The sequence below is a fragment of the Propithecus coquereli genome, unplaced genomic scaffold (assembly GCF_000956105.1).
Source record: "Propithecus coquereli isolate 6110/MARCELLA unplaced genomic scaffold, Pcoq_1.0 Scaffold11, whole genome shotgun sequence".
Lineage (NCBI taxonomy): Eukaryota > Metazoa > Chordata > Mammalia > Primates > Indriidae > Propithecus > Propithecus coquereli.
The window spans coordinates 12,580,542-12,604,978 of NW_012134969.1; the positions used below are offsets into that span (position 1 = coordinate 12,580,542).

The 24,437-nt window shown below is 42.7% G+C and overlaps 1 pseudogene; it reads left to right on the forward strand.

Annotated features, from left to right (window-relative positions):
• Positions 1 to 2,688: 2,688 nt before the first annotated feature.
• LOC105813746 overlaps positions 2,689 to 24,437 on the forward strand; it is a 193,966-nt pseudogene continuing 172,217 nt past the window's right edge.

Below are 24,437 nucleotides of genomic sequence, written 5' to 3' on the forward strand. Positions count from 1 at the left end.
AAGACCTTGTATAGCCAAAGCAATCTTAAGTAAAAAGAACAAACTGGGAGGTATCAGTCTACCAGACTTCAAGCTGTACTACCTGGATTATGAAGGATTTTGCTTTGCAGAAACATTATACTTTCATTTAGTTAAACGTATTAACAATTCTTTTCTGCTTCTACATTTTGTGTCCCACTTTAAAAATACATAAACTTGAACAATGAAATCATAAAACACTTGAAGAACTATGGAAGAATTTTAAGAAACTTTGTTTTTGATCTCAGGTACTATACATTTAAAGCATATACACTTAGCTTCTTATGCTTGGTGCACAGTTTGTTGTGGATTCTAAATGGGTTGTGGATTCTTTGCTTGAGACAATATAGTTTTCACCCCATGGAAGTTACAGAAGCAACAGACTGTAAGAAGCTAATGAAGGCATTACTGCTTGTTAAGTTACTGCTCATCTGGGACTAGTTAAGACTGGAGCAGTGTCTTACACCTTCAATAAAAAGAATGGTGACAAATTGCTTCTGTTTGTTGCTCAGAGCCATGCAGGAGAAACTCAAAGTTAACTGAGGGAGGAAAAATCTAGGAGAAAGTCTGTTGCCCCTGGTGGGGGGAAAAATCTCACTATAGGCAAAAATTCTTGCATCATCTTTGCAATTGAAGTGAAAGGGCTTTTTGCCTGAGTTATTCAGTGAAATGTCTCAATTTTCCACCTGGCATGTCAGTCAAGCCTTTTAGTGTGAGTTAATGTCTGGTTCTAGTGATATTTGAAATCACTGAAGTGCAGAGGATGATGAAAAAAATGTCCTTTTCTTTTTAGTGTATTTATTTAGCAACCATTTGGGGTCTACTGCATGTACAACTTTGCACTAGAAAGTGATGGTCACAATTCTATCCACAAGAAATAGCAGTTTAACTAGGGATTCTCATATATGAATATGTTGGTTTCAGGTTGAATTTGTTGGTTTCCAGAATGAAGCCAGATGGTGGCTTTCTGTTCTTTGATATTCCTCCATGCAAGAGATGAAGTCTAATTTCTCTCTATGTGAATGTGAACACAAGCTGTACTTGGTGACTCATTTCTAACTATGAATGTTAGAATGTGGTGGGAGTGATGTTCTAGTCTAGGTCATAAAAAGGATACAGCTGAGAAATTGGAACTAAGCTTTCTTGGGATAATAGTTCTGAATCTAACCCAAATCACATTCCAGCTGAACAGATAAATCTTTGAATCTAGTTGAATTTGGTGTAACCCTATTGAGCCATGCTAGACTATAAAGCTTGGTCAGTCTAGATTTGGGGATTGGTAAGAATGACAGCTTAGATTAGACTTGGCTAAGGTTCTTAACTAGCAAGAACTGCAAATGACACACACAAGATTAAGGCTGCAAGCTGGTGTAGGTGGACATGGCTTCTTGGTATCTCCTTTGTCCCTTATGGAGATGTTCTGTCCAAAGTTCAGAGGTCTCAGCCATGTACAATGAAGCAAGAATGGGTCAGGTCAGAGGAACTCATGGATTCACAATCTTTGCTACACTACAATTAAAAAACTAAATTATATAAGTTATCTCAGCTTGGTTTTTCCAGAAAGCTGAGCCTAAGGCTTATGTGCTCTTATGTTATCAAAGAATGCAATACCCCAGAGCACGTGAGGGACAAGAGGAGTGAGACAGAATGAGAGAGAGAGAGAGAGACAGAGAGAGAGCCATTTGAGTGACCATCACTTGATCTCATTGGAGCCATCTTCCAAGAGGCCAAATAAATGACTACTTCTTCTGATTGTCCATTGGGGGAAGATGGTCAAGAATACATCTGCTATCTCCATTCCCCTGGATCAAAGTTTTTCTTCATGGGACATTAATTTCCCAAGTACTTCTGGGTTGCATGTGTGTGGACACCAGAGGGTCTCATGATGTCTCATGCCTCTGTGACAACAGTGAAGCCATGGGCAGGAGGTGAGAATGGGAGGCACAGAGATGAGATGATGTCCAGATGGATTGTGACTTTATTAAGTTAGGTCATAGTTCACGGAGAACTAGGTCAAAGGTACTGCTGACAGGTGAGGCCTGAGAGGGCCTGAAGGGTATGGGGAGAGCTCTCGTGTACACAATGCTTATGACCTACCAGCTTCTCCATGGTATTCCTGCTGGTGGGCCCACTGAGGTTTCACGGTGGCAGGTCGAGCCGCAGACTCCTGCATTGGTTACTTTAAAAGTGCTCTGTGAACTACCTGTATCAGAGGCACCTGAAGGAGGGAGTGCTTCTTAAAATATAGATTTCTAGGCCCCACCTCAGACCTACTGATTCATAATTTTTGGAGCTAGGTACTAAGATGGGCATATATAACAAGAAGCCCAAATAATTCTACTAAACCTTAAGAACCACTAAGAAAACAGGATATCAGACCATATTAGAGTTAGTTTTATTGAATCTTGTATAGCATGTTCAAAAACAGTATGTATCAGAGCAGACTCTGAAGTAATTTCCATATAAAGTAATTTATCTACCAGGCCCCATTTATTTCAAGAATCCTGACAGGCTATTACCATTTCAATCTGCTGACTATATTTTATTTAAAGTGCCAAGTATCGAAGCTACTTTGAATACTTGAGTACATTCGACAACATCTACAATCGTAGCTCTTATAAACAAACACTTTTGTTGTCACCCATTATTTTAATGAATTTTCCCATGGCCATGAAGCTGATTGCAAAGGGCCAACTTTCTGTGGCCTCTGGGATCCGTTACCTGGACGCTGCCCAGCAGGTGAGGAGGAGCTGTTCATGAGGAAAACTGCTGTTGTGCAGCTTTAGGTTCAAGCTTAAAGCAAAAAGAGACTGCTAGTTAAGTCCCCAGCATACTAAATTAATAAGGACATACGGTCAGCTAATCCCGTGATTTATTTATTTTTTTAATTTGGAGACCTTGCAGTAACTCTCCTACTGTACAAATAGGGAGCAGTCTATTCCTTTAAGCAGTTTGGATATTTGCAGGAAGGATGATGTGTAACTTTTCTCAGCCTTGTACCAGTGTTTGTGAGCCTCAGAGTCTGTAAGTTAAGTAATTCCTTTGGTCTACCCTTTGAATTTCTTTTTCTGAAATTCAAACCCACTGAAGAAAAAATCTTATGATGGTGTGCCATGAACCTAATTGTAATTAATTTTGATTTTAATAGCCATAAATACTAGGTTAATTGTCATAGCTATAATTGTGATATGAAAATAGTTTTGAGTTAAAAAGCCAATCTGGAAAGGGGTGTATGTATAAGAAACCATGCAGGTAGAAAGCACTGAAAAAGAGTATCAAAAGACATGTTTGTTGAAGAACATTGCATCTTGGAGGAAGTTACCCCAGAGCTGGACCTAAGATGGTGACATAATTGGCTGCTCAGACATCCTGGAATCAAAGACAGCCAATGGATAGCAGGTCTAGCCCTTCTAATAAGATCTAGCTAAGATAGTAGGGTCTTGTCTAATTTCCCCATTGCCCAACAAAAGAAGTGCTAATCTAACATAGAAACAGTAGACTCAGAAAAGTGGAACTTTTCCAAGGCAGTCCAAAAAATCCTGTGGGCGTGGCTGGTCAACCTTAAAGTTTGTACACCAACATACAGTAATTATGAATTAGGTGCTCTGTGTGTGCGTGCTGATGAAATTTTATAATTATAAAACTTTTAAAAAATAGACTCAACCTCTTATATTTTCCTGGATAGAGCTTGAGCCCATCCTCCGAAGTGAGGCATCACAAGAATGGAAGAATAAGCACCACATGTACTTGCCATCAAATTGGCACTGACTGATCAACGCTAGGGTGCTCACACAGTAGTAATATTCTTTGGGGGGGTTGGGGTGGGTAAACTCACAACTAATGGATGCGGTGAGCGTTGTAGGGGGAAAGGGCATGCCTCAAATCATGGTTTAGGTGTGGCAATTATAACATGTAACCAAAATGTTTGTATCCCCATAATATCCTGAAATAAAAAAAAAATAGAAATTTTGCCTTGACTATTTGTCTTTGGTTTCCAGTTTTTGAGGTCTCACATTATGAAAATGTCTAAGTTGTATCAGACCTAGTTTATGGTCTCCCTAGATTCACATGGCTCCCCCGACCCCCAGGTCCTTAGCAGCCTGCTCAGTGGAAAGTCCCCCATCTCCTTCCGCCTCTGGGTCTCAGTTCTCCCCACCTGCTTGGGGAGGGTTGGGCTTTCCATGGCCTCTGCGGTGCTTGTCTTGGCAGGAGCTGCAACAACCCTGCACTTGGCCATGACCCTACTGGACTGAGGGAGTCCTGGCCCTTTGCTCCCCTTCTGGTTCAAACGAAGCACTGCACTCAGGCCATGGGCCTGGGGTCCCTTGTGGCTGCCCTAGTGGGTGATCACCTTGGAACTGTGGAGGGAAATTTCTAATTCAGTAGTCAGAAATTTAAAGACAGGAGATGTGCTCCAGAGCATACATTTATCTCCCTTTCTTCCCCTGATGGACTCTTAGGAGACGAGGTGGTTTCGCATGATCTGTCTGGGAGACGTGCCACATGACAAGCAACTGGCTGTGTTTTCTTATGAAGCTGTGGCTAGATAAGTGATACATTCCTTATACTTGCTGACTCCATCTCCTTGCCCCCTTCTCTTGCTGTCCTGGGGTTGTACTTTCCCATAACATATGTAAGTTTGCCACAGGCTTTGTTTTGAGGGAACCAGGATAAGACAAGTGGTAGCAGGAGCGGACCTAGAACACAGACCCTCAGGACTGGGTGCTGGAGTTGAACTGCTGTCTGTCTGAGAGCAACAGGGACTTCATTGCTGGTGGTAAGGGGAATGTCAACAACCTTGGCATGCCCTGGCATCCTGAATTAGTTTTGTACTGCTGTGTGAAAAATTGCCATAAGCTTAGTGGCTTAAAACAACACACATGTATTAATTTATCATCTTAATGACAGAGGTCTCACTTGGTTAAAATCAAGGTGTCAGTAAGGCTCTATTCTTTTCTGGAGGCTCCAGAGGAGAAACGGTTTTCCTGCCTTTTCCAGCTTCTGGAGCCACCTGCATTCCACGGCCTGTGGCCCCTTCCTCTGCCTTCAGAGGCCAGTAGTGTAGTAGCAACTTCCTGACCTTTCTGTGGTCATGAGTCTCTCTCTTCTTACCCAGAGCATCTGTTTTTAAGGACGAGTGCAATTGGATTGAGCCCAGCTGATAACCCAGGATGATCTGCCCATCTCAAAAAATAACCTGGATCACATCTGCAGAGGCCCTTTTGTCAACGTGTACGGTAACATAGTCGCAGGTTCTGGAATGTAGAGATCTTTGCAAGGGGATGTTCTTCTAACAGTCATGGCAATTGCTAAAGTTTTCACTTGGTGGTTTATTGAGAAGTGTAGTTCGAAGACAAGGCATGGGTAGATGTGTTACTGATGTACTCGGTTGCTATGGGAAGAAGGAAATTCATAAGATTGTGGCATCTTCTTTTAATGGAATTGGTAGCTTTATAAAAAGAATCATAGACACATTTAAGCCATGCTCTGTAAGCTAGAGTGTTCCTAAGTCTGCTTTAAAGTACTCTTATTTCACAGCTACCATGGAGACTGTACTGAAAATCCAGCTCTGGATTTATTGTAAGGGTGGCAAAACCACAAGATATACTATGTGCATCACCTTGACAAGGCTCCTCTGTCAAACTTAGGGCCCTGAGAGGAAAAGATCAGGACTTTGAGACACGGTGGTAACCTCAAACCCGCCAGTTCCTCTGGATCCTCCTCATTGGCAGAAGTAGCTCCTTTGCCCTTTCCAAAGGAAAACATCCATCTCTGCCCCCAGTGCCTGGGTACCTTGCAAAGCCTCAGGTAAGGGTGAGGCGCACTTGCTGGTTCTCCCCTAGCTCAGCCTCACCACCCCTCATTGCCTTAGGCCGATGACCAGATTCCAGTCTTAGCTTAGCCTAGACGGGAAGTAGAGCCTTGCTTTAGGATGAAACAGTCCTTGTGATGGAGTTGCAGAATCTGGCTAATCAGTACCTAGAGGAACTGGCAGAGCACATGGTGGAGGGGGGATTTTGAGAATGTTACTTCTGAGAGGGGAGGAATCTAGGCTGGATAGGTGAGAATTCTTTGACAGAGGGGCACCCATAACTCAGGATTCAGTGTTCTAGTAAGGCACCTGGTGCTTGTCTTAATAGCTTGCTGGGAGGACCCCTTGAAGACTGAATCAGGCAATAGCTTTCAGTGAATAAGATAGAGATTCCATAATTTCTTTGACCTAGAAAGTGGTCAAAAGGCTCAGGGAGTCTTTGAGGTTTTGGGAATGGATGGACTATGTATGACTTGAGAAGCCACCATGTGACTATGTGCTCCATCCAGTTTTATATCTCTGTGTGTGTAAATTTAAAGTTGTTCCTGGATTAGTGAATTTGAGATATGGGGCAAGGCAGAGCTTCATTCAATTACTGCTGCATTTATTTAATGAATATTCATGGAAACCTATTATATGTCCACCAATATGCAAAGATGCTGATGACACAAAGAAAATTCCTTGCCTCTAGGGGTTTTTAATCCAGTATGGAAGGCAGACCCCTGGGGAGAAAATCATCTTCTACTCTTAAGATCACTGCACTGTAAATTCTTCAAACATATGTGCTGTGGCACATGAATTTCACTACAGTGGTCTTAGAATTGCTGCTTTTCTGCCATGACAAAATTATTTGATCTTATGCTATGTATAGAAATAAGCACATACACTTGAATAGACATAAAACATTTCATCTGAAACCTTCAATTTGAAAAAAAACTCAAGAGAAAAAATATATAGATTCAGACTGTTGTTTTCTTGAATATATATGTATCATTTCTTTATCTTTCGAGATTGCTATTTGGAGGCAATTAATTATTTTTCAAGAATTACTGAAAACGTACACCCTATTTTGGTGAATTTCTAATTTAAATAGATATGGGCTCAGAGGGATATGCTTCAGGCAAAAATCTCATTAATCTTTCATACTTTCCATTTTGAAATTAACAAAAAGCTTTATGAATGACAGCAGAGGAAGAAAGATGAATTTCCATCTTATTTCATTTCATCTGCCACTCAGACATTATAATTTTTTTAAAGCAAGGAGAACCACTTAGTTTTTGATAATTTAAGTTCCTCATATAATTAGTAGATAGTTTTGATGGTCCATCAACTTCATCATTTTTTTCCATTCTTTCATGACTTGCAGCTGTAAGTAAGCATCACAGTAATAGTTTAATAAGATGATTAATCTGTAGAACATGCACTCATTTTGATTTTATTCCAATTAAAATTTTGGAATATTGTTAAAGAGATGATTGTTAACAAAATTGTTTTTAGAACAATTCATGAAAACTATTATGGCGATCAATAAGTATTTGAGTGACTGTTGCAGAAAGAGCAAGTTTATAATATGAAAAAGCAGCTACTTCCCTTACTAACAATTTCATTCTATTCCTCTGCATGAGAGGAATGCTTATTGATTGATTATATGTAATTAAATACAGAATGCTACATTAGGAGTGCTGAATTCTGGCACTGTTCCAGATGTGCTTTGGTTTTGTTTTGGCAAATAGTATTGCAAAAATATCATTTTTTTCTTATTGTAAAAGTAATATGTTGTTTATTCAGATATATGTATATTTTAAAAAATATAAGGAAGAGGTTCCTCATAATTCTACCACCAAGAAATAACAATTGTTCATGTGTTGGTATTTATTATTCTAGTCTTTATATATGTAACCATTTAAGTAGGCTTAAATCAGGAAAAGGCATTATTTTTCCCTTAATGCCTTAAAATGTGTTCTATTATTTCTTCCTTCCCTGCCTTTCGACAATATTTCTGGCATTCTTCATAGTGTTTCCATTTTTCCTCTCTCTCACACACTTTATTGGGTATAGTAGAGGTATTTACACCATGGAAATTGGCAAATGCTACAAAACCAAATCTTGCCCTGCCTCCCCTGCCTCTGCATTTATTGCTTCAGGTAACCCAGTTCTAAGCCATTCAGTGCATAACATTCCCTTAGTCCAAGGGATTGCTTCCGAGGATGCCTAATCAATGTAATACTTGGAAAATTTGCTGAGATTTGTGGGACACAGGAAATCTCTTTCTTTTTGGATGACAAAGAATATGGATATAAAGCCTGAACTCATTGCCACCATGTGTCACAATGGGAAGGCATCATCACACAGAAATAAAGTCAAGAGCAGCTCAGAGATATTGAACTAGAGTCCTGAACAAACCAAGCCTAAGGTCTGCTGGCATCTTCACTTTGGACTTCCCAGCCTCCAGATCTGTGAGAAATAAATGCTTATTTATTTTTAATCCCAGTATATAATGGTATTTTTGTTATAGAAGCTTGAACTAAGACATGGCCTATTGTTAAAAATTCTCGAATTTCTTTGTGTTAAAATATTTGTGTGTATGCACACATGTGTAGCTCAAATATGCTTCCTTGTTACTTTTATTCATTGGTCCCCGTTAATTTATCTCTGATTATGTCTAATCTAGGAAATATTGAAGATAGTTGTCATCTCCTCCATCTTGAGAGTTTCTTTTCCTAGCTGAAGATTCCCAACTTTTATCTCTTACTATCCTCATTTCATACCTTTGGGTCCTGTCTAACTTGGCAAGGTCCTTCTTAAAAAGAATATCTCAATCATAAAAGGAGACTAAAAGAAGTGAGCATTGATACAATCAGCACTAATAAATTTACTGGGCAGAGCTAATGAGAATTCTGTGACTGTGTGGATATTTTCCTACTCAAGTAATTTGAAATATGTGGAAAGCTATCATAACCAATGATAACTTTCCAATTCCAATGATGGAATGATTTGTAAGAAATATTCCTACTTCTAAGGAAGAAAAAGAATTTTGCTATGTCAGCTCTCCTATCTTACTTTTTAAAAAGGATCCTTCATTTTGTTCAAATTATTCATGAACTTTGCATTTATTTTTAAGCTGGACTTTCTAAATGGTGCTATTTGTTTGTTTACAAACATCTGAGTTACAAAAGACTTTTTCTCAAACAGGGTTATTCACTGAGTTAGAATATTTCTCTAAAAAGACCACACTGAAGAGCAAGTGTTTGTCATTCCAATTTTTCCCTTTCTTAGGAAGTTGCTTTGTTCACAAGCTCCTGGCCAAAAAAAAAAAAAAAAAATCTATGTGTGAATTTTCAGGCCTGACCACAGGCAATGACAAAGGCTTTCCATGGCAGTGTTGTGGGGGGAAGCTGCCCTCTCACACAGACCCAGTGCACGGCCTGTGCAGCGCGGTCTCCAAGGGGAGTTGCACTCCATGCATGGTGCATCCCTAGCCAAAGGCCTCCACGGGGAGGTCTCCTTATCCGGAAACCTTGAAGATGATTTTCCCCACTCTGACTCGGTATGCAGTACTTTTCCTCTTCTACCCTCTCCTTTCCTCCAGTCCCCAGGTCCCTAAATCTGCAGAAGCCTCTTGTTCTGGGCTCCCTAGGCAGTGAGACACCCCTGACATCTGAGTAGGTCCACCTGATCCTCCATGCTACGCTGTTCCACAGGGAAATGGAACAAGGGAGAGACAGCTGCTTTCTCTGGTTTTAGCCTCTTGCTTTTATTACCACAGTGAGTGATTAAAGGTTTTATTCTCACCTTTACTTTGGTTTATCGTTTTTAATTTGCTATCCTGACAGCTCAGCTCTCTCCAGCTCAGCCTGAGACAGTTCCTGCCAACACGGCTCCCATCAATAAAAGCTTTTACCATAAAATGGACACATATCAGGAAAAAATAATTATAAAAACCAACATTTATTGAGCTCTTACTGTATGCCAGAAACCATGAAAGCCCTTTAAATATGTGATTGCAGTGTTACTCAAAGTGTGGTCCACAGACCGGTTCTGATTGATAACAGTTTGTTACCAATTTAAGGCAAGTACAGAAACTGAGAGTATGTGTTTAGAAACTTGTACTTACTCCTGCTATATAATTGATAATTTTATTGCATTTTTAAAGAGTATCAGTTCAGAACAGATTGAAAATTTTAAAAATGTGTTCTTTCACCACAGATGGATGGAGAAGCACTATGCTATCTCATTTAATCCTTGCAATAATCTTTTGAAGTAGATTCTGTTATTACCCCTCATTTACTTATGAGTAAACCAAGGCACAGAGAGGTTGAGTAAATTACTCAGGGTCACATAGTGAAGTGTGCCAATGCTGAGACACATGGCTGCAGGGCTTAACTCTTACTCTAGGGCTAGGTTCACAGTTCTTTTTATCAGTGAATGTCTTGTGCTACCACATATGTGTTCTAACAAGGGTCTTAAGGAGCCATTTGGGTGTAATTTCTATAAATGTTTTTGTTCCAGCAAATCCAGGATACATAGCTACCTTAGACACATACGTCCATCACACAATTAAATGACACTTATCTATGCTACCTTGGCAAAGGGAAATTCTGAGTCTTCACAGGAAGCCCACCGTGTTCTAAGGTATCTCCTTGTGGTGGATGCAGCATTTTCAGAAATTCAATTTTTATTAGATTCAGCGTTTACCCAGAGCAATTTTCTCTGTCCATGGCACCACTTTCCAGATTTACAATTCCACTTATCTCCTGCTTTAGGATTTTGCCTTTGCATTACCACAGCTATCTCTGTTTCCTATAGTCATCACAGGCATGGAAATAACTTGTATGAATCCAAGCATTTCCCATAGCCTGAGGTCTCGATTATTTATACAGGTTTACCTCGTTTTATTGCACTTCTCAGATATTGCGTGTTTTACAAATGGAAGGTTTGTGGCAACCCCGCGTCAAACAAGTCTATCAGCGCCATTTTTCCAACAGCACGTGCTCACTTTGTGTCTCTGTCATATTTTGGTAATTCCTGCAATATTTCAAAGTTTTCATCATTATTATACCTGTTATGGTGATCTGTGATCAGTGATCTTTGATGTTACTATAGGAATTGTTTTGGGGTGCGATCAACCTCGCCCATATAAGATGGCAAACTTAATTGATAAATGTTGCGTGTGTTCTGACTGCTCCATTGACCAGCCATTCCCCCATCTCTCTCCCTCTCCTCTCGCTTTCCTATTCCCTGAGACACAAGGCTGAAATTAGGCCAATTAATAACCCTACAAGGCCTCTAAGTGTTCAAGTGAAAGGAAGAGTTGATGTCTCTCACTTTAAATCAAAAGCTAGAAATTATTAAGTTTAGTGAGGAAGGTATGTTGAGAGCTGAGATAGGCCAAAAGCTAGGCCTGTTGTACCAAAATAGCCAAGTTGTGAATGCAAAGGAAGAGTTCTTAAAGGAAATGAAAAGTGCTACTCCAATGAACACATGAATGATAAGAAAGCAAAACAGCCTTATTGCTGATATGGAGAAAGTCTGAGTGGTCTGGAGAGAAGATCAAACCGGCCACAACCTTCCCTTAAACCAAAGCCTAATCCAGACCGAGGCCCTCACTATATAGACCAGACCCTCCACCAGCAAAGAGATGATGACTCCACAAAGGCTCAGATGATCGTTAGCATTTTTTAGCAATAAAGTATTTTTAATTAAGGTACACACATTGTTTTTTAGACACAATGCTATTATTACACACTTGATAGACTATATAGTATAGTATAGTGTAAACATAATTTATGCACTGGGAAACCAAAAAATTCTTGTGACTCACTTTGTTGCAATATTCACTCCATTGCGGTGGCAGTGGCCTGGCACTGAACCACCTAGGCTTGCCTGTGTTGAAGAGCCCAGTGCTGAGAGCAACCCTGATGAGCTATGAACACTCGTATACAAAGAGCTGATTCTCCAGGTCAAATCCCTCTCACATTTTCTTATCTGTAAAAAAAGAGATTAAGATAAGAAAACCAAAGCTTCATGAGAAATCCTTGATATGGAGAGGATGGATGCTTCATATGAAGAGGATGGATGATTTTAACAGTGTATTTCTTTTGAGGAAGTGTAAGAAATGGAGGTAATTGGAGGTGATAGAAAAACTAATAAGAGTTACAGGTGGTTGGCTGTGAGCCGTGGGCTTGTTATGGGGAGAGGGGGAGCAGGAGATGCTGCTTTTTACTGTATATACTTCCCTACTTAATTTTCATCTTTACTATGTGCACATATGACTTTGAGCAATTAAAAACCTATCCTGGATGGGGTTTTGTGCCACATGTCCTCATCCCACCACTGAGTTTGGCTGCAGTGTGGTGGACAGTTCCCTGCAAGCTCTGAGTTCCCCTCTGCTGACGGCATCTTGCTCCAAGCTTGGATTTATTTATTTATTTATGTTTCGCTCTCTGCCTTGAAGACCTTCTTCAAAAGCCCTTCGTGAGCCCTCTTAGCTCATGCATAGGAGCAACAGACAGGAAGTGGAGAGGCATACAGACCCCTGGGGATGACCTCTAACAAAAGAGAATTGGAGTCTCTGGACCAACTGGATCCAACTTCAGGCTGCTAATTCTGGGAAGAAACTAGACACTTCCCAGAGGTCCCCAGCAGAATGCAGCCCTGTTGCCTACAGAGATGATCACAATAACATACCCTTAACTTGAACTTTTCTCTTTCTCCTTCATACTCCCCCATTCCTGCTTCCTGGGATCACCATCCAAATAAACTACCTGCACTGAGTCTGCGTTTCAGGCTCTGCTTTTAGTGGAAACCAAACTAAGAAGGGTCCTCATTTGAAAACTAGGAGTCCCGAGATGAGATTTGCAGTCTAAGGTTTTTGGACCCAGCTCTCTGCAGTACCGTACACCCTGGGAGCTACAGCTGTGTGTGCAGTCAAGCTTAGATGCAGACAACAGAATGGTTCCCCTTTGAGCAATCAATTAACAATTCCAGAAATGTACCATGGGGGCGGTTCATGGCTGGGGGAGAGAGCAAGAGATGCCATAAGGGAGACTGTAAGTGACTTTCTGGCCAGCCAAAGAAATGTCATAGAAGAAGAAGGAAGGAAGATAGAAATGAGAAGAGAAAAGATGTTGGCATTACCCAGAGAAAAGGAAATGCCGTCTCTCCCTTTCCTCCTGTCAAGAAGGCTAAGAGGTGTGAGCAGCAGATTGCAAAATAATCCAGGGAGCCAAGGATACCGCCAACTTGCTATAGATGTTGGAACTGTCTCTTGGTTTTTGGAAGCCAACCACTAAAGCCTGGGGAAGATGACCAAATAGAGACACTGCTTCCTTCTGCCATGTGGGTGGGGTGAAAGGTAATCTACCAACCGCGATTTTGGCAGGTCTGAGAATTCTGCTCCCAGGTCCTCCGGATTTCCAGTTTCCAGTTCTGCTCTTACCTGGCTGTGAACTGCTGCTGGCTTCTGTGGGACTCCCACATGGCCTTGTAATACTGTACCCCCTGCCTTTTTCTTAAGCTACCTCAGGCTGGTTCTCGTTATTTGCAACCAAAATTCCTGACTCTCACAGACACCCTCCCCAGCAGGCACAAGTGTCTTTGGGATTCCCTTCCCTGCGCCTGCATTCCCGCGTGCTCCTGTATTTGTGGCTTGGGGTTGCTATTTTCCCTCCTTAGTCAGATCCTGAGGCTTCCTCCTTTTTGTTTTCCAGCTGATTACATTTTCTTTGTTCTCCACACCCTCTTATACATCTCTCAGTACTTCTAATATGCCAAAACCACCAATAGGAAGTAAGCTGCGACGCATTTCCAACAACTTAAGTGTCCACCTTAGAGGGAAGGGTAATTGCTATGAGATTTATAAGGTCTCCTTGACTCTTGGGTATCCACAGGCAACACAGCTTCCCATGTCTACGCCCAATCTACTTCCCGGCCCCCTTATTGAACAGAGGTCTTATTCGGCAGCTCCCTTGCTCCAGCTTGTACTCCTGGCTCCTCCACGAGGACCTCTTAGAAGCGTGTCTGAAAACAGGATCTCCAAAACCAGATTTCCCTCCTGAGCTGGATTTCAGGAAGCATCAAGACTTGAAACAAATTCTGCTTTTTCTATTACTTAAGAGCCGAATAACGTCACATTTCTGAATTCTGTGCTTAAAACCTGAACTCCAAGGCAGCAACATGTTTTATGCCTTATAACAGCAACTGATATGCCCCAAATGGGTTTAGACTCTTTTTCTTTTATTAATTCTTAAATTTTAAAAATAAAAGCAGTAGCTACCCATTTAAAAGAAATTTAAACCAGTATTTACTAGAAAGAAGGATTGTGTTGTACTGGTTAAGGAGATGCTCGGCCAAAGTGTCTGGATCAGAATCTCGGCTGTGACAGTCACAGGCTTTCAGTATGTGACCTTGGGCTTTCTGTGACTCTCATTCCTTACCTGAAATATGAAGATAGTAAGAGCACCTACCTTGGAGGGTCTCAAGAGAATTAAATGAGTTAATATCCATAAAGAGCTTAAAACCGTGCCTGGCACATCATAAGCCTTATATTAGAGTGTAATAAATGAAATATTTTAATATATTTTCTATATTTTTTATATCTGTATGAGCATATAAACAAGCTATTTTTCTGCTTATATAAGTAGGATTCTTACATATAGAATGGACCTGTTTTATTCTCCCTTGATAATATGTCTTTGACATCTTCATTGTTAATATTTAGAGACATACCTCATTCTTTTTATGATGGTATACATTCCATTGTATGGAGGTACAATAATTTATTTAATCAGTGCTCTAAGGATAGATTTATGTTGTTTCCAATATTTCTGTTACAAACAGTGCTATGATATGTAGGTGTGTGCATGTATTTCTGAACACTTAGGCAAGTAAATCAAATAAATTTGGGTAGGTATTGCCAAATTGCTCTCCAAAAGGTTTACCAATTTATACTTGGCTTTGACTCTTTTTGATTAAAATGCAATGATAATGCTAAGCACTTATCCTTGGTGGATGGGAATGAGTTTGAGGCAGAGAAATGTGTCTGTGGCAATGTGTGGCAGGGCCTTTGACAATACATGCATTGAGATAAATTTAGGCCTTATGTTTTGAATAGGAGCTTACTTTAGGTCTGAACCTGGTCTTGAGAATGTGCAGAGCACCGTTTGCAGAGAGAGGCCTGCCTCTTGGCACTGCCGTCCTTTCCAAAGCATCAGCGTCTCATAATAATGCAGACAGAGCATCATTTTGGTCTGCACGTGTGTGTCTAGCATCCAGCACCAATAGATGAACCCCTGTATCAAATATGGAAAAAATAAATCTCTTTCTAACCACACCCTAACGATGAAAGAAGACTGTGAAGTAAGCTAAGAAAATAGATGTGGGAAGTCTTCTAGAATACAGGGTGTTAGAGGAAGAAAGCAGGAGACAGGCCGAGGAGCTCGTGGGCCTCAGCTTCTGGCCCTGGCTGGGGGCACACTTTTTTCATCCAAAGATCACCCCTTCCTCTCCCTTCTGACTCCCTCTTGGCTTTTGTCAGAGGTGGCAGCGAATCTCCTCTACCATCTTGCAAGGCTTGACGGTGGAGTGTGGAATATTCATTCATAGAACCCAGAGGAAGCAAGCATTACTGCTGTGGAATTTCTGAATTGGAGAAAAAATTCATCTAATTGGAACTATAAATTTTTATTATTCATTTATTTCATCTCCAAAAGGCATGAATTAGATTCAAATATTAGAATAATGGAAAAATACAAAAGAGGAGGCAACTATTATTCATAATCACAATACTTAAAAAATTATATACAATATAAAGTGAAAAACTTATTTTTAAGCAACCCCCCTTCAACTGCTATCACCAATTTAGGGTGCATGCTGGTATTTTTAGTCCTTAATTCATATTATAGAGGGGACAATGAGCTCTGCGTGTGTCCCCACTGGGCAGCCAGCAGCTCATCTAAAGGCACAGCAGCAGCTTCAGGAGACAAAGGAGAGGAGGAGGAGGAGGGAGAGAGAGGAAGGAGGGAGGCAGCAGGAAAGGGTGGGACAGGGAGGGCCAGAAATGCCTGGGGCTCTGCTTCCCCTCCTGGGGACTGCCCACTGGTCAGAGAACATCAGAGCTCATCTAGTCCTGACTCCCTGTTTACAGGTGTGTTTTCTGTTTTCGTAAAACTATCCTGGAAACCATGGGGAAACAGCATGCCATGACATCTCAGAAACCCACCCAGCCTAAATCAGGAAGATTTCCTACATGTGTTTTCCTCTTGATAGGAAATTTCTAGAAGGTGGGGGTAGTTCTTACCCATGCGTACACTGATTGGTTTTGTTGACTCTGTGGTTAAAAACAATGGCCCAGGAAAATGTCAAAGATGATGCCGAGACAGACAGACAGAACCAGACAGAAAGCAGAGCCATCCATGCGGGAAGCTAATGGATGATTCAGAAGCAGCAATATTACTGAATAGTACCTTAAAATTGGCTTCCAGGAAGCTAAATAAAAGGTTTGGGCAATCAGGAAATAATAAATACAAACATTACCGGTAATTCTTGGCATGGATGAACATCAGAGTAGGAGTGACTTTGGAGAAATGCTTGAATCGAACCCACAAGGCTAAACCGGAGGATCAGGGAGGCCTGAAGACAGGGTTTGGAGCTGGGTTGGGAGCAAACTCGGGGGAAGCAAAGCTCTCTGCAGACTGTCTGTGTGGGTAAGTGGTGGAGGAAATAATTCAGCTTAGGGCCAGTGGGCTGATGGAGTGGTGAGCCAATAATGCTCAGATGCCGGCCTGTCGTGGCAATGATGCTTCTCTGTGGGGCAGTGGTCCCTTCCGTGTGCTGCCTTCATTCCCCGACACTTGCTGCCACTTACCAGCACTGGGTCTTAGGCCAGCCCCATCGGCCCATCTATGGGGCCCAAATGAAAGGCATAGCTGCTTGCTGAGTAATGGAATTGCAGGCACATTGCTCAGGAGGAAATAATCCCCAGGGGGCTTGGGAAGTCAAACTCATTAAGGATGGCGGGGAAATAAATATTGGCCAAAAGTGCTCTGTGCTGGGCACTGTGCCTGGGCCTTTAAACAAGTTATTTTGTTTCAGCCTTTCAACAAACAGAGAAGATGTAGGTAAAATTGCTCAAGCAAATGTTAAACCTACAACAAGGCGAGGTGGGCAGTCAGATGGACAAGGAGAAGGAAGCACTGCACTCTCCCTGACTGCTGGGGGAGGAGGCTGGTGCAGGGGCGCTTGGGCAATGAGTGATCGATCACATTAGTCTCTGTCAAATCTCAGTCAGTGGCTGCCTCCGAGTTAAGGGTTGCAGGACAGCATTTAGAAATGTGAGCAGGTAGAAGTAACGCAGTCAGTCCTGCAAGTGGTTGGGGACATGGGCTCTGGAGCCCCACGTGGCTTTGCCACTCACTCGCTATGGGACCCAGGGCAAGTCATTCAGCCCCTCTATTCCTCAGTTTGCTCATCTGTAAAATGGGGCTAATAATTGGATTCCTTTACAAGGCTGTTGTGAGAATTAAATGAGTTAATATACGTAAAGCTTTTAGAACAGTGCCTGGAACATAGTAAGCCTATTTAAGTGTTAATTAGCATTATTAGTTATTACCAACAAGCAACTAAGAAAGGCCACCAGTAATTAAAACAGCCAGTGTTTATGGAGCATGTACTGTGTGTGGAGCCCTTTGCCAATCATTTTACGGAGGAGGGACTGAGACTTCAGAGGTAAGTACCTTGCCTGAGGCCACCCTTCTGGAAGCGGCAGAGCTGGGACTTGAACCCAGGGCTCTTTGTTTTGAGGTCCACGCTTTAAGGTCCAAACGTTTCAGAGTCAGGCAGGAAGCCCAAGGGGGTGTGAGGAGCAACCTTTACCTTGCCTGATAATTACCTTTGGAAGGGATCTGAACCGAGGCAGGAGTGTTGGGTTCCAACTGTTCAGAGAAGTGTAAATGATTTTGTTTCTTACTTTTTTGGCTCTTTAATTTGCCATCTTTCCTTTGGAGCTCTGCAGTGGTTCTCAAACTTGGCTGCACATTAGAGTCCCCTGGGGAGCTTTCCTCAGGCTCATCCAGACCAATTACTCAGAAATCTCTGGGGGTGGCATCCAGGCACCAGTACTTTTAAAATCTCCCCGGGGTGATGCCAATGTGCTGGCAAGTTTGAGTTCGCTGCCCTAAAACTTCTCAGTCTTAAAAGCTCACTCGCATCATCTGGGGATTCTGAGACCATTCACTTGGTCTGGGCTGGGGCTGTACTGTATGAAGGATGCCTGGGGGATTTGAATATGCAGTCAGATTTGAGAACCACTGTGGGGCTTGAGACCGTGGGTAGCAGTGCAGGAGAAAATACATAAGTTATTTACAAAAAAAAAAAAGAGTTAGAAAGGTAAAATTCAGAACATTTATATATGTCAGCAGTTTACATGTTTATGACTTTTACGTTGATTTCACCTTCTACATCATTCTTGCGGCATGGCTTGGTTAATGAAGAACACCACACATTGAGATTTATTAGAATGAAAAGGGCCATAATGTAAATAATATTTAAACACTCATGAGACGTGATCCAAGGGGATGTTTTGGGACTTTATAAGAGCCATTGGGGCACACGCAAAACAATAAGGAAACAAGAGCACTGAAAAAACAAGACCCTCTCATTCTCTTTGATCATGATCACATACAACATAACCTTCACGATGTTAACGACAGCTGCTGCTCCCGCCACATCCTCTCCAGTCCAGCCCCTACAGTCTATGGCACTTACGAGGAGTATCTTTGGTGATCTTGGGTGGAGACGCAATGACAGATCACAGGCGTGGTAGTGAGGGTGGAGCAGAGCCTGCAGGCTGGGTCTGCGGCTGAGACACCTTCCTGGGTGAAGTTGGACCCTCCTTCTGTCCCCCTGTGGCTGGCACTTAGCCTGACTGCAAGGTAAGTTAGCAAGTGAGCAGCGAGTCTTCAATATTCATTTCCCCTGTACATATCTTTGGAACATAATGTAGCTAAATGACTGGCGATAATGAATTAATTCTGTAATTCATTATGGCATAGGACTCATGGTATGGAGGGAAAAGAGCCTCAACTTGTCTTTGGCACTTACTGGCATGTCCCACGCAAACTTCTGCAACAGGCCAAGTGTATCACTAACGTGTTCTTGCTCCTTTTCTGCACCCCTCGTCTGCCTGCTGGGGCCCCTGTCCTCTCACTTCCTGGCCTCAGTGTCCTAACTGCTGCCCAGAGGCTACCACTGTGGCGTCTCTGTCAGGGGAAGCCTCCATTCCAGACCACCCCATAGCCTCCCACTGCCTGCGCAGTGGAAACGCCGCCACTGATCTCAGCCAGGGGTTGGAAGGGAAGTGGTTACACTAAATTAATTCATAGCATTGTCTGAATGACTGATGTCCTGGCATGTTTAGGGTGATTGCTGTTTTGTAGAACAGAGAATTTTTCTTCTTTGCTTCCTCTTTCTTCACCATTTTTATTCCCAATAGGAAGACATTTCAAGCCATTTGACAAAGTGAAGTGAAAAAATTCAGACAACCTGGAAGAAAATTTTGTGGGCAGGCAATCCCCCGGGAGCTAACATATCCCGTCTGGGAGTTCTCAGTTCTTTCAAGCCAGCCCCTCCCAGAGGGTGTCCCTTGGTTGCTTAGAGGTGTTGCCAATGCAGGAGAACCCGGTCAGGGAAGGCTACAGAATTTGTGGAGTCTAGTGTGAAATGAAAATGTGGGACCCCTAGTTAAAAAATTATGAAGAATTTCAAGACAGTGACCACAGAGCATTAACCTGAGCGTGGGCTCTTCTAAGGTTGGGGCCGTGTGTGGCCACACAGGTCGCACGCTCATGAAGTCGGCTCTGCTCCGCTCTAGAGAGAGTGGAACACGTCTTTACTTCAGTCTTTACCGGGCTTTCCAAGAAGAATGTAGTTGCGTATGGTGAGCCTGATTTCCTTAATTTCTAGTCTGTGGAAATTTCTTTTGGGTACTTCTTGGCGTTCTGCACAGATTCTTTGGGATGCTCAAAGCTCTTCTTTCATTTTATAATGTCTCCCTTGCTTCACTTTAAAGCTTTCGTACTTGCGTCTTACAAACCTTGATGTTCAATACAAAGCTCCAGTATCAATTGAAGGAAGGGCGGAGGGGAGAGGGGCTCCCCCAAGGCTGCAGGATGGGGCCTGGCTGTGGGTTGAGCACCCTTGCCCACTAGGCCATTTTGGGGTTTGGGTCTCTGATGAGTTGGGTGTAGACAGGAGTCTGCTGGTTACTCATTTTCCACTGCTCCCAATAAGTCATAGCTTTTGCTGATGCTGGGCATGAGTGCATTTCAGACATGCCTTATTCACTGTGTTCTCTGCAAGGCATTGCAGCCTCTTGAAGAGTCCTTTGGACAGGAAGGTAAAAGGAGCTATAAGTAGATACTCCATCCGTCTCCCTGCCACCATGTTGGCCAGCTGAGATGGGAGGGGAGCTTGATGAAAAGTGAGAGGTAAGGACCAGGTGTCTCCTTGAAGGTGTTTTGGTAGCCCCCTTCAAATTCAGTCATGCACCAAATAATAGCCATTCGGTCAACAAGAAATAACTTATCTGACAGTGGTCCTATGTGATCATAATACCTCATTTTCACTGTACTTTTTCTGTTTTGATATGTTTGCATATACAAATACCATTGTGTTACAATTGCCTGCAGTATTCAGTACAGTAACATGCTGTACAGGTGTGTAGCCTAGGACCAACGGGCTATACCATACAGCCTAGGTGTGCAATAGGCTATCCTACCTAGGTCTGTGTAAATACACTCCATGATGTTAGCATGACGACGACATCACCTAATGATGCATTTCTTAGAACACATATCCCCACTGGTAAACAGTGCATGACTGTATATCCAAACTAAGAGTAAAATGCAGAAAACATTATAAGACACGTGTTCTACTTCTACCTTCTGATGAAGTTAGTAGACTGTTTCATCAGAGATTCTGATGATATTAGCAATCCTTCAACTTTATGTTTGGTTTTAAACTAGAGTCTTCTAGCATGACAATGGTTCTCATTTTCTGAGACAACTAAACTTACTCCATAAAGAAAGGAACCAGGCTCCTAATCTCAACACATGCTCATAGATTGTTTGCAGAGGAATGTGTTTACAGGAGGTAAACATGTAATAGAGTCTGTAATATGCTTTCTCAATTGTATTTCCCAGTGAGACCTGCTTTGCCTTGAAATTGAAGTTAATTTTCTTTCTAGGAAAAGCATTGTCTTTATTATAAAAATTAACAAGAAATAACCAAAAAAAAAAAAAAGAAGAAATAACCACTTATATATAATTTGAGGGGAAAAGATACAACTCTGAGATAAAAGTCAATCATATACAGCCTATGTACTTAACAATCTTGAGTTAGGTGGGTTTTCAAAAGCAGTCGTGTGAGATTTAAATTGTGGGGAGGCACACTGATTGGCACAGATGTGACTTGATGGCCGTTAGTGGCCTGAGACCCTGAGGTGCTGCTCACCTTGTATGAAGCCGAATCTGGAGGTGACTGAGCAAACTGTGAACGTTTCATAAGCAGTCTTCCCCTGCATCGCCACTTAGGCAAATATTTGAGTGTGGGAGGTATTTCATCTTAGGCAAAGTAAGAGCAAATTATAAATTGTAGCCTCTGGAAGATGACAATTCAAGCTAGGTGTCCTAAGAGATAAATCTCAAAGCTGACTCCCTGGGCACTAGGGCACCAGTCACACCACAAATTCTAATCAGGATTTCAGAAGTACGTCCTGGGAGGCAATGGGGTGGGGTGTTGAGTGGTTCTTACTGTGGGGCCAGCCCAAAGCTTTCGGGCAACTCTCTCCCTCTCACCCACTCCCCTCCCCACCCGACACACACAGACACACAGAGGCAATGGAGAAATCTAGAATCAATGCCCAGCTCTGCCTCTTGGAAGAGCCATGTAGCGCATCCGTATTTCATTTCACTTATAACATAGGTCCATTTTGGTGTTTCTGTACTTGGATTAGTTTGAACGACTGTGACACATCTAGCCGGATGTGAATGCAGATCAGGCAGCATTCTATAAAGTGGCTATGTCTCATGTCTGCTCTGGACACCAGAATTGTAACTATATTTGTCGTGAGGGACCACTCCAGATAATCTGAGTTGATCTGTTCCTGAAGTGGTTCTGTAACTTGGTGCTTTATGAAGACTAAAAAAAAAAAGTATTTGAGCTCATACCATGAAAAGAGAACAATACACATTCTATTATACAGTTTGTATGTGCGGAAATATATATGTAGTAGGCTGCTTCATCATTGATGAAAATATGTGCTTTGGTTCTCCCCAGCAAGAAGGGTCAGGGACCACCTCAATGCCTTGGAGAGTGATGCATTTTGGGGACTGAAGGTTAGGAAGTGCCACCCTCCAGCTGAGATGAATGAGCTGGAGCTTTGCTCATCCTTTTCATTTTTAAAGGTCTAAAGACAGAGGCTGCAGGGCCTCATGTGGATGGCGCAGCAGGAAAGACAAGGTTGTCGTGGGCTCCCCAGCCTTCTCCGATCCAAGAGCAGCCGGGCCTGGGGCTGGGAGGGGAGTGCTGGGTGCATGTGTGCCCTTCCAGATGTGGAGCAGTGGTGGGAACAGAGGACCCAGCCCCACCCCTTAGGTCTGGGAGGCGCTGGAATGGGATTGGAGCTCGTGGTGCCCGTTGCAAGAGACCATTCCTGTGGGTGGATCCTCCTAGGCTTCTGGTTATGAGTTGGGGATTGGGGCTTGAGTTTCCTGCTCTGGGATTGGACTTGAGCTGGGTGGGCTGAGGGGAGGAAAGAGAGAGGGTGGCCATTAAAGAGTGGATACCAATGTCCTACTTCTTTCCCTCTAAGGAACTGAAGAAAGCCTTTGCTGGTGTGGTCAGGAAATTATTTCTGTCTGGGCTGGATCCTTCCAAGATGTCTGAGTTCCCTAGGTTCTCTTGCACACGCCTCACACTTCCTTTTCCCACACCCATCTACCTAGGATGCGAAGACGCACACATATTCTGCCCCTGAAACCGCACTTGCTTTCCCTTCCGTAAGCAGCTTATTTTTCATGTGCATTGCTGTGGGGACTTTACCCACCTTCACCCTGCACCCCAACACTTTAATAGGAACGCTGGCCGCCTGCTCTACGTATTGTCTATTTCCCTGGAAGGGATGCTTGTTTGTCTGAGATTGCAGCTTTGCCTTCTAAACCTGACTTTGCTCTGCTCTGTGATTCTGTTCCCTAAAGGAAGTGGAGTTTTCAACATCTGTGGCATGAAGATTTAGTGTTGGGGCTGACAGCAGAGTTCCCTATTGGCAGAACCAAGGAAGCACCACTTTGTGTCCATCCCATTAAACAGCTTGATGGCGGATGAACTGCTGGATGTGCTCATTGTAGGGTAGGAGCAGCTTAGGGAGCCTTGAGCAAAAGCAGTTCTGAGCTGATAGGAGATAGTATCATTGTATCTGGTCACATGGGAGCTGTACCTCGCTCATTTTCTGATGACTTCACACATTGGTCTAAGTGAACCACGTGAACTAGTACAGCCAGAAACAAACATTTTTATTTATTTTTTGTGGAACTTATAAGGCCTCAGACACATTGCTGGGAGCCTGCTCCAGCCTGCCTGGTGGATCCCTGTCCACCTGGCAAGACCCTGCCCGAGGGCTCACAAGTCTTTCCTGACCTTTCCCTCTCAACTTGGCCCCTGTGGTAACGTGTACTCACTTCGAATTCCTAGTACCAGAAATGCTCCATTTCAATTGTAGTTCATGTCTATAGACTGTAGAACAGTCTAGTACAACCCTGAAGCCACACTGCCTGGTATGAAATCCCAGCTCTGCCACTGACTTTGTATATAGCCTTGGGCAAGTCACTTAACCTCTTAGTGCCTCAGTTTCCTCATCTTTGAAATGAGGATGATAGCAAAAGTGCACTTACTTCATTTGTTGTCGTGAGAACTAAATGAGTTAATATATGTGAGGCACTAACATATGACTATTTATGTAGGGCAGTACATGGCAAGGAGTAAATGCTGTAATAAGTTGTCTGTGGCTATGGTTACTAATCTAAAAGTCCTTTGTGGGCAATGTTAGCATCTCATTTTGTTTGGGTCCACCGTGGGTAGTCCGTGGTGGGAGTTGAAAGACGTTTAGTGGAATAACTGAATGGCTAGAATGCCTTCGTTTCATCTCTGAGTCCAATGTCGTTTCAACAGCATTCATATTCCCTAAGTCTGAAAACGGAATGACAGGACTGGTTCTGAGAACTAGCATGATGAGATGGCTGAGACAAGAAACATTTACATTGACAGCCTATGAGCCACACGGGAATGCAGTTTGTCTCCGGGTGAGTCCCAGGTAGGACCTCTGGCTAAAAGGTCAATCTTACTATTTTCTTCATTTGTCATTTCCCATCTCTTTACCAGGCAAGTCTTTGTCATGTGTACTGAATGGTGCTCTCAGTTTGACTTGTCAGCTCTCCTTAGTTCATTTCGTCCTCTAAATGTGCCACACCCACTGGATTGGCCTCACACCTGCACAGGGCATGGCTCATGTGGCCTTGTCTTCATATTGCCAGTATTGTCTCCTCATCACCCTGGT